The following is a 9,824-nucleotide window of genomic DNA, read 5'->3' on the forward strand; positions in this document are numbered from 1 at the left end:
GTGTGTATATCTGTGTGTGTGTCTGTATGTATCAGTGTGTATATCTCTGTGTGTGTCTGTGTATTATCAGTGTGTATATCTGTGTGTGTGTCCGTGTATTATCGGTATGTATATCTGTGTGTGTATATCTGTGTATCTGTGTGTGTCTGTGTATTATCAGTATGTATATCTGTGTGTGTATCTGTTTGTGTCTGTGTGTATATCTGTGTGTGTGTCTGTGTATTATCGGTGTGTACATCTCTGTGTGTGTGTGTCTGTGTGTCTGTGTGTATGTATCGGTGTGTATATCTGTGTGTCTGTGTATTATCAGTGTGTATATACGTGTGTGTGTCTCTGTGTGTGTCTGTGTATTATCGGTGTGTATATCTGTGTGTGTGTCTGTGTATTATCGGTGTGTACCTCTGTGTGTGTGTGTGTGTGTGTGTGTATGTGTGTGTGTGTGTGCACGTGCACACACGTGCAGGAGAACAGGCCCCAGCTCGCGCTCCAGGAGCGCTGGTCTTTCTCCGGTCCGCCTCGGAGGCGCGGGGACCCGGCAGACAGCTTTTGGCTTTGGCAGCTGCTTGCGGTTCAACTCTGCCAGTAGGAGGCGCGAGCAGAGGTGTGGCGAGCTGGAGGGAGACGGGCTCTGTCTTGCTCCCCTCCTGCCCCGTGAGCGGCGTCACAGCCCGGGCTTCCTCTGCCCAGCAGCTGGGTTCCTCCCCACAGCAGCAGCTAAATCCAGTTTGCAGTTTTCCAGCACTGGCAGAACCAATATCGTTGCCCCGCTTCCACCCCAGAGAAGTCCCGGCTGACAGGGGCCGCCAGCCCAGATGCCTGGGTCCCCGCCCTGTGGGGCGTGCCCCCGTTTCTAAGTTTTGACAGTCCTCCACACTCCCCTCCCTGGCCTCACCCTCGGGTGGTGATGCTTCCTGTGGTGCCACCTCCATGATACATGTTTAGGTTTTCCGACACCAGTGTCAGGTGGCCCAAGCCATGTCCTGGCCTCTGGCGGCCTTTGGGGCCACAGGGGGCTGAGGAAAGATCAAAAGCAGATTTTCTACCCCTGCAGGTGGTTAGTAACTGTTCCCCCCTGAGAAAGAGGGGCCAGCTTGTCCTGGAGAGGTCAGTGGTCTGTTCTCATCTCCTCCCTGTGTGGGCCTCTGCGTGTCAGGGAGAAGGGACGGTGAGGGCAAAGGGGCCACGTGCCACCTCAGCTCCAGTATCTCAGCACCCACCCCACAGGCGGCATCCCACCTCTGGCCTGTTCTGCCCACAGAGCTTTTCGGGAGGCCAGGCCCTGGGCTGCTCCAGAAGGTTCCCTCGTCACTCTGTGCGTGTGTTCGGGCCGCAGAGGGCTCGGGAGGATCTGCCGCAGGACAGAGGCACAGGGTGGTGGCCAGTCCCACACGGTCACCCACCCCTGCAGCCGACCCACAGGGCTGGCCAGCCAGCAACCGTTGCCCCAGAAAGGTGGACATTCGCGTTCCTGCCTTGGAAAACGCCAGTGGAGGATCGCAGAAACTGAGCTAGCTGAGAGGAGCACTCCTGAGACGCACAGCCAAGTGTGAGCGCCACTGAGGCGGAAGCGGGGCAGGGGAGGGAGAGGGGACAGGACGCTCTGGTGCCTTTGGGGGAGGGACAGAGACTGGCTGCTGGGATCCTGGGGGTTTCCCTTTCCTTTCCCAGGAACATCTTTCTTTCCCATAAAACCTCTTTTCCTGAAGTTACTTGACTGAGTCTGAATCTTGCTGCCAGAAAAGCCCAGGAGGTGGAACCGAAGGGGTGGTCCCCCAAGCTGTCCCTCCCCAGACACGGGCTCATCACTCTCGGCCGAGGCCACCTCCTTTCCTCTGGGAAGAAGTTCTCTCTCCAAAGACACCAGTGGACTCCTGGCGTCCCAGCCCACAAAACATGCTTGAATTCCAGAGCAAAACCCCACCACGCACAGGTGTTATTACCTTCATGATATGGGTGGGGAAGCTGAGGCCCTGAGCGTTAGACGACCTGCCTGAGGTCACACAGAGTCTTCAGGTCCCAATGACCGTGGCAGTCCTGTGTTCTCCTCACCAAATCACACTACACATCACCTCGCGGTGGTGCCGGAAGGTTGTTTCAGGGCTGCCACAATCCAGGCCCAGCAGGTCTAACATGGGCGCTTCAAGGAATCACTGGAGCGGCTCCCACCCAGGCCCTGCATCAGAATCACCTGTGCAGCTTTGAAAAACACAGATGCTGGCCCCCAAGCCCAGGAGATCCTGATAAGCTAAATCTGGGTGGGCCCAGGCATAGCACCTGGATGGTGGATTCTCACTGTTACGCTCTGTAAAGTTGGGGGAACACTGACCTAACGAACACTAAACCTTTGCCCCTAGACGAAATACAGGGTTAGGCTCCTGTGAGCCTCTGGACACAGGCTTCATCAGCTGATTAATACACAACCTTGATTTATGTGTATTTCTGTTTAAAGACACTTGAGTATATATTGTTGATTCAGTAAAGTCAAACTCATGGCCACCAGCACAACAACTCGCACCTGAACCAAGCTTGTCTAACACTCATCTTTTCCCCATAAAGCACATCACAGCCCTCTTGTGCTTAGGAACATCCTTGTGAAATCACCAAAGCTGGCCAGCCAGCAACCGTTGCCCCAGAAAGGTGGACCCATTCGTTCCTGCCTTGGAAAACGCCAGTGGAGGATCGCAGAAACTGAGCTAGCTGAGAGGAGCACTCCTGAGACGCACAGCCAAGTGTGAGCGCCACTGAGGCGGAAGCGGGGCAGGGGAGGGAGAGGGGACAGGACGCTCTGGTGCCTTTGGGGGAGGGACAGAGACTGGCTGCTGGGATCCTGGGGGTTTCCCTTTCCTTTCCCAGGAACATCTTTCTTTCCCATAAAACCTCTTTTCCTGAAGTTACTTGACTGAGTCTGAATCTTGCTGCCAGAAAAGCCCAGGAGGTGGAACCGAAGGGGTGGTCCCCCAAGCTGTCCCTCCCCAGACACGGGCTCATCACTCTCGGCCGAGGCCACCTCCTTTCCTCTGGGAACAAGTTCTCTCTCCAAAGACACCAGTGGACTCCTGGCGTCCCAGCCCACAAAACATGCTTGAATTCCAGAGCAAAACCCCACCACGCACAGGTGTTATTACCTTCATGATATGGGTGGGGAAGCTGAGGCCCTGAGCGTTAGACGACCTGCCTGAGGTCACACAGAGTCTTCAGGTCCCAATGACCGTGGCAGTCCTGTGTTCTCCTCACCAAATCACACTACACATCACCTCGCGGTGGTGCCGGAAGGTTGTTTCAGGGCTGCCACAATCCAGGCCCAGCAGGTCTAACATGGGCGCTTCAAGGAATCACTGGAGCGGCTCCCACCCAGGCCCTGCATCAGAATCACCTGTGCAGCTTTGAAAAACACAGATGCTGGCCCCCAAGCCCAGGAGATCCTGATAAGCTAAATCTGGGTGGGCCCAGGCATAGCACCTGGATGGTGGATTCTCACTGTTACGCTCTGTAAAGTTGGGGGAACACTGACCTAACGAACACTAAACCTTTGCCCCTAGACGAAATACAGGGTTAGGCTCCTGTGAGCCTCTGGACACAGGCTTCATCAGCTGATTAATACACAACCTTGATTTATGTGTATTTCTGTTTAAAGACACTTGAGTATATATTGTTGATTCAGTAAAGTCAAACTCATGGCCACCAGCACAACAACTCGCACCTGAACCAAGCTTGTCTAACACTCATCTTTTCCCCATAAAGCACATCACAGCCCTCTTGTGCTTAGGAACATCCTTGTGAAATCACCAAAAGCACAAAAATTTTAAAATGTGACACTAACTAGACTTGTTTCCAGCAGGGGAGCTGAAACGAGAAGGCAGAGTATCACCTTGTGACCTCATCTGGGAATGTCCTATCAGGCAGTTCAAATTGTCACCACTTTGCATGTGTCCATGAAGGACCATGAAAGACCCCTGAGTATTGATTTTGGGGTAAAACATTTTAGTGAGTAGGTGAATTTGCAAATATTAAATCCGTGAATAGTGAGGATCGACTGTGTTTTCAAAGCTCCATTGGCCCAGCGATGTGCTGGGTCTTTTGGTAACTGGCAGCAGAAGTTGGAAGGGAGGGATGGGAGCTGCAGAGGACAGACTGAGGGCGAGGGTGCAGCCCTGGGGGGTCGGGAGAGCAGCTCAGGCTTGTGCCCATGGCAGGCAGCCACCGTGGGTCTGGGCCATGACTTCTGCCCTCCGCTCAGCACCCAAATCACCACAAATCCTGGACTTGCGCACCTCTGCAAGCGGGTGGCTCAGGATTCAGAATTGGTTTCCCTGCAGAAATCACGTTTGGTGGGTTGGTCCTCAGCCTGGGTCACAGAGGCCTACTTCACACCTAGTTAGATAAAGCGGTGGCTTTGTGGAGCCAGGCCCCAGCCCTCGCCCCAGCCCCCCAGGCACCCCAGCAAGCCTCCCTGCAGGGCTCAGGGCTTCAGGCTGTGAGAACAGGAGTGCCCTCTGCTCCTCCTGGGCCCTGAAATGGAGGGGGTCCTCAAGGGTCATCTCAGGTGAAGGGCCAGGACGGTGTGCTGGGCAGGCAGTGGAGACGTCTGTCTTTTGTGAAGTGGGGTGACAGCCAGGGACAGTGTTTTCAGTGGGGAAGGGGGACAGGCATCTGGGGGTGGGAACCGAAGGGGCGAGTGGATGGAGGGCTGTGAGGACAGGCCAGGGAACGGATGTTCTGCAGCCACAGACCTCCCTCCACCACTGCCTGCTCTGTCATGGACATCCTCCAAGGTGGTGGGCCCGGTGGCTCTGCAGAAGCGGCACAGTTTTCAAAGAGGCGTATACAGCTGGGCCCGTGTTAGGCCTGAAGCTGAGCTCTCAGCTCTGGGTCACTTGGGACGCCCACCTCCCACCTCAAGCCGACACATGGCCGAACGCTCACCCCTGCCTCAGACAGTCTTGTTCGCCCGCCCCTCAAGCCCAAGCAGGGGTTCAGGCCAGCAGCAGAAGCACAGGCACCGCCCACAGGGTAGGGCCCAGAAGATACCCCTAAACGTGTGCGGAGCCTTGTTTTGTGTGAGGACGAAGCTTATCTCACTCACATAGCCTTTCCACAAGGCACACACAGCCTTCTTGTGCCCAGCATCACCCGTTTTCCCTGCCCCCTCGCACCATCTGCCAGAAAAGGGTGGAGGCCTGACCAGCCTGTTCAGGAACCTTCTCGCTCCGGGGAGCTCTGAGTCCAGGCTCCGAGAACGAGAACGAGGAAGTGGGTCTGGGACAGGCAGCGCTGGGGGGTGGCCTCAGGTGTCTCCAGGGGGACAATGAGGGGAGGAAAGCGGTGTGGGGGTTGGAAGGCCCTCCCCCCAGAGCCGAGCTGGGGAGGGGGATTCGGAGATGAGCTTTGCCTGAGAGTCAGGCCCCTCCGACAGACCCCTGGGCCCCGCTGGCCCTTGGCAGGAAGCTCAGGATCCCGCCCACCTCTCAGGCTGGCTAGGCTCCCAGCTGTGTGCGGGGCAGGGAGGTGGCCCTTCTGGGAAGCCCTTGTCCCCGGGTTGTTGCAGCTCTGCGGAGGGTGAAGGGGTCACGGGGGTGGGGTTCTTACTCAGAACCGGTCGGGAAGCTCCTTGAACTCACGTCTCCAGAATTCGTGTCACTGTTTCTTTTCAGAGGCTTTAGTGTTTACAAGCTCGAAACCATTTATTCAGTAAAAAATAATCCTCATTGATGACTGTCTTATTTCTTCTTTTCCTCCCTCAGTAAGGAGAATGATCCAGCTAAACAGATCCATTCCCTCCCTCTCCTCCTTCCTCCTTTCCTTCTGTCATTCAAACATCATTTGTTTAACACTGGCTATATGCAGGGGCTGGGTACGGGGGGCTGGTTCCTCTCCCATTTGACCCCTTTGCTGTGGGTCCCCGCTGGCAGGCTGCCCGCCCTGCCCCCGTACCCCTCACTCACCACAACCGAAACCACCAGCTCAGGGCACACCTGGGAGAAGCATCCCCACCCCACCTTCATGCCAGGCGCAGGCTGCCCGGCTTTCTCCTGCTGGCTGAGGTGTGTGACCTGATTGGCCTCAGGGGTCTTCCGTTCTCCCCCCAGGCCTTTCCTGGGAGGACGTACTATTGCCTCACCTGGGCTCTGGCCCACCTTCACTCCAGCGGCCCCTCACTGGGATGTGTTGCTCTGCGTGGCTGGGGGAGTCTGGGCTTGCTTTTATGGGGTTTCTCTTTTGGACCTGCTTCTGCACCTGTGTGTACACGTGTGTTTGTGTGTGTGCGTGTGTGTGTGTGTGTGTGTGTGTGTGTGTGTGTGCACCCCCTACACGCTCCCCAGCAGATGGGGAGGCCCCCAAGCGCAGGAACCATTTCTCCTCTTCTTCCCTCTGGATACTAGAGCCTCAGGTAGGATTTCTAGGGGAGAAGAATCAGAAAGCTGTCCCCTGCCCCTTCCTCGCTGTCCTCCTCCCCCTGAAGCCTGGCACACTCAGGGACACAACCCCGCAGGGGGTTTCTGGGACTCTGGTGGGCAGAGAGTGGGTGTTGAACCAGAACAGGCAAGGGCTCCCCAAGGCAGGGAGCGCCCAGCCAGGAGGGCTCTGGGATGGCGTTTAAAACTGTTCGATGAAGTGACCTAGGTGTTCCTTGCAGGTGGCTCCAGGGTCTGGGGGAAAAGGAGATGCCTTGGCCGGGTCGGGGAGGCAGGGCCCAGCCGGGCCTTCACGTCAGTCGGTGTTGCTCCTCTGGTTTTAATCGGCTTGCATTTGAAGAACGTACTTCTGTGGCCTCAAAACTTGGCAAACCTTCGGCCTATCCTAAGCCCACAGCTCTCCTCTGTTCACATGACCTTCTAGGCCCTCAACCAGGGCAGTGGGCTGGAGGCAGATGCCCAGAGTGGCCACGTCACAGCAGGACTGCAGCCTCGAGCCCACTGCGTGTCGTCAGCTGGAGAGGGCAGCGGCCAGGGCTGGCTCAGGGCTGTGTGCACAGCGCCGGGAGCGCCAAGTCCGGAGGGTGGGGAGACATGGACTGGGCTTCCCTGGCTCTCAGACACAGGGGTACTGGGGGTCCCAGGAGCACGACATACACCAGGAAGTACTGCTTTCTGAGGGAAAGAGCCCTTGCCTGGGAGTCCAAAGGCACAGGCTCTGGTTCTGGCTCCCACTCACCAGCATGGGAGCCAGATAACTGGCTCAAATTCCTTACCTGTGCAAATGCAGGTGGCACCTCTGCCCGTCCTTCCTTGTGGGGTTTTATGTGGAGCTCAGGGTGCTTTGAACACTGTCCAGTGCTGTTCACATACAAGGTACTGCTGTGGCTCTAGTCGCTGTCCCTAGTTGAGAATGGGGGCCAAGGCTGTCCTGGGGTGTTAGGCTAGCACCCAGGTCAGTGCTTCTGAGTCGAGCTTGACAGGAACTGGAGAGTCACCAGCTCAGTCGTGGGCAGGGGTTTATTTGGGAGGTCACAGCCAGACCCACCATCCTGGTACTGTGTGGGGTTTAGGGCTTTTGTCAGGTGTCCCTGGCCACCCTGAGATGGCTCCAGGGGCTTTGGGGACAGCAGAGCTTTTCTGTTGGGCATAACATTGGGCTTTTCAGAGTTAGCCCCAGAATACGAATCTCTCTATCTCCACCCTTCAACCTGGTGAGCTAACCTGGCTGCCCCAATCCAGGGAGGGTACAAGACCCAGCCTTCATTCCAGGGGAAGCAGGGCAGGATGTGGGCTGCCTGGCCTGGGGGGACTGTCAGCTGAGTGGGAGGCCGGAAGTGGGGAAGCTCACATTAGTGATGGGGTGGGAAAGAAGCCTGTGTCAGATCAGGAACTGCACAGGGCAGTACCGTCAGAAGAATGCAAAATAACAGGTTTGCAGCTCCAGAAGGGGAGCTGAGGACGTGCAGATCCCTTTGTAGCCTGTTCCTCTCCCCATGCCACCCTACATCCTCACCTGTCCACTTAGAGAAGGCCTGTCAACCTTACAAAGAACCAGAGGGTCTGGAGAGCAGTGGGTTCCAGGCTGCACGTGTCCCCAGGGTGCCTTGACCATCAGCCTTCTTGGAAACATTTTTGTATTAGAGGGGTCATTGGTGCCTGCAGGAAAAATCATGCAAGCAGTAAATAAATGAAGAAAAGGAAGATTCTCCTCCCTCCCCACCAATGACCTCTGGCCCCTTTTGAAGCCAGGCCCAATAAAATAATTTCTAACTTAGGAAAGCCAAGGATATGCATTTACATGTCCTTCCTCCTGTGGGTGTGTCCACTGACATGCATTTCCATGTGACAGACTCCAAGCATGTACAATAATGAACTCAGGGCTTGGTTTTCCACACATGTGGGCATCAATGACTGAGGCGACCCAAAACAACAGGTCATCTCAAGCCAGTTCTCTTCAATGCGGGTTGCATGTTTGGTTTTATAAATTTTTGTTTGCTGCAGAGTTTGCTTTCTAGATATGCCTGGTTCTGGTTGAAATGGAGTCCTTTTGTCCAGTTTGGATTAACTGAGCCCAAATCAATTAGTGGAGTTGGGTGGGCAACCTGAACCCAAAGGTGTTTTTTTTTGTGTGTGCGGGGGCATTGGTGGGAAAGCTGGAGTGGGGACTCAGTGGCATGAAATGATTTTAAAGGCAAAAGGCCAAACTATCACCAGGTGTCTCCCTCCCTGCCAGAAATCTCCTCCTCTGGGTTAATAAGAACCAGTGTAGAGCCAGCTCTTCACTGCCTGTTTGACCTCAAGGAAGATGCTTTACTCTTCCCCACTGGGCCCTCCAGCTCTGTGTCCCTGAGGCTGGCCTAAAGCTGCACTGGTGGGCTCCCTCTGTCTCTGGCTTCAGCTGGATGAGAGGAGAGTGAGGTGCAGACGCCCTCCCTGCTGGGCTGGGGCTTGGCAGTGGCTGACGTCTCTCCCAAAGGCCCCCGCTCCTCATGGGCAGCCCTCTCCTACAGCTACAGCACACACCAGATCCTAGAGGCCTACAGCGGCAACAGCCTCCTGCTTTGCAGGCTCTGGGTGCCCACCAGCCCATGTTGGTCCCCTGACTCTGCCCACACTTCTGTACATAGTCTTTTCATCAAGCCCTTCAGCCTCTGTTTTGCATGTGCCTTCTGTCCCTGAACTGCCTGCAACAATGCTGAACCCTCTGAGCTTCAGTTGCCCCACCCTACCTCTGGGGACGATGATGACATCTGCCTCTAGAAGCTGGAAGAGAGGAGGAAACGGGCTTCCCCCCTAGCGCTGCCAGAAGGAATGCAGCTCTGCCGACACCTTGAGTTGAGCCCAGTGACACTGATTTTGGAGATCTGGCCTCCAGGCTGTAAGATAATAAACTTATGTTGTCTTAAACCATTAAGTTTGTAGTCATTTGTTACTGCAGCCACAGGATACTAATACATGGGTCCAGGTCCCAGAGAAGCAGAGACTATAATAAATTTTGGGTTCTGCTCCAGCTACAACCGACTGTTCCAGGAGCAGCTGCTCAGGGGGGACCTGACCGTGCCCTCCCAGCACCTCAGTGTCTTCATTTTGGTCTATTGGTCTAGGCACATCTGGTCTAGGCACATCTATTTTCTTTTTCTCCCAGGTGAAATGCTGATACCAAATTATGTCTCAAGGGTTTCAGACTCCAGTGTTATCATGGGCCACAGTAACATGTTAACTTGACTGAGTGGGATGGTGTGAGGCAATAGGGAGTGGTGGGGTCTGTGGCAAACTGGAGAATGCACATCTTGCTTAAAGACATCAACTTTAGGGCTTCCCTGGTGGCGCAGTGGTTGCGCGTCCGCCTGCCGATGCAGGGGGACCGGGTTCGCGCCCCGGTTTGGGGGGGTCCCACATGCCGCGGAG

This window comes from Physeter macrocephalus, chromosome 4 (assembly GCF_002837175.3).
Source record: "Physeter macrocephalus isolate SW-GA chromosome 4, ASM283717v5, whole genome shotgun sequence".
Taxonomy (NCBI): domain Eukaryota; kingdom Metazoa; phylum Chordata; class Mammalia; order Artiodactyla; family Physeteridae; genus Physeter; species Physeter macrocephalus.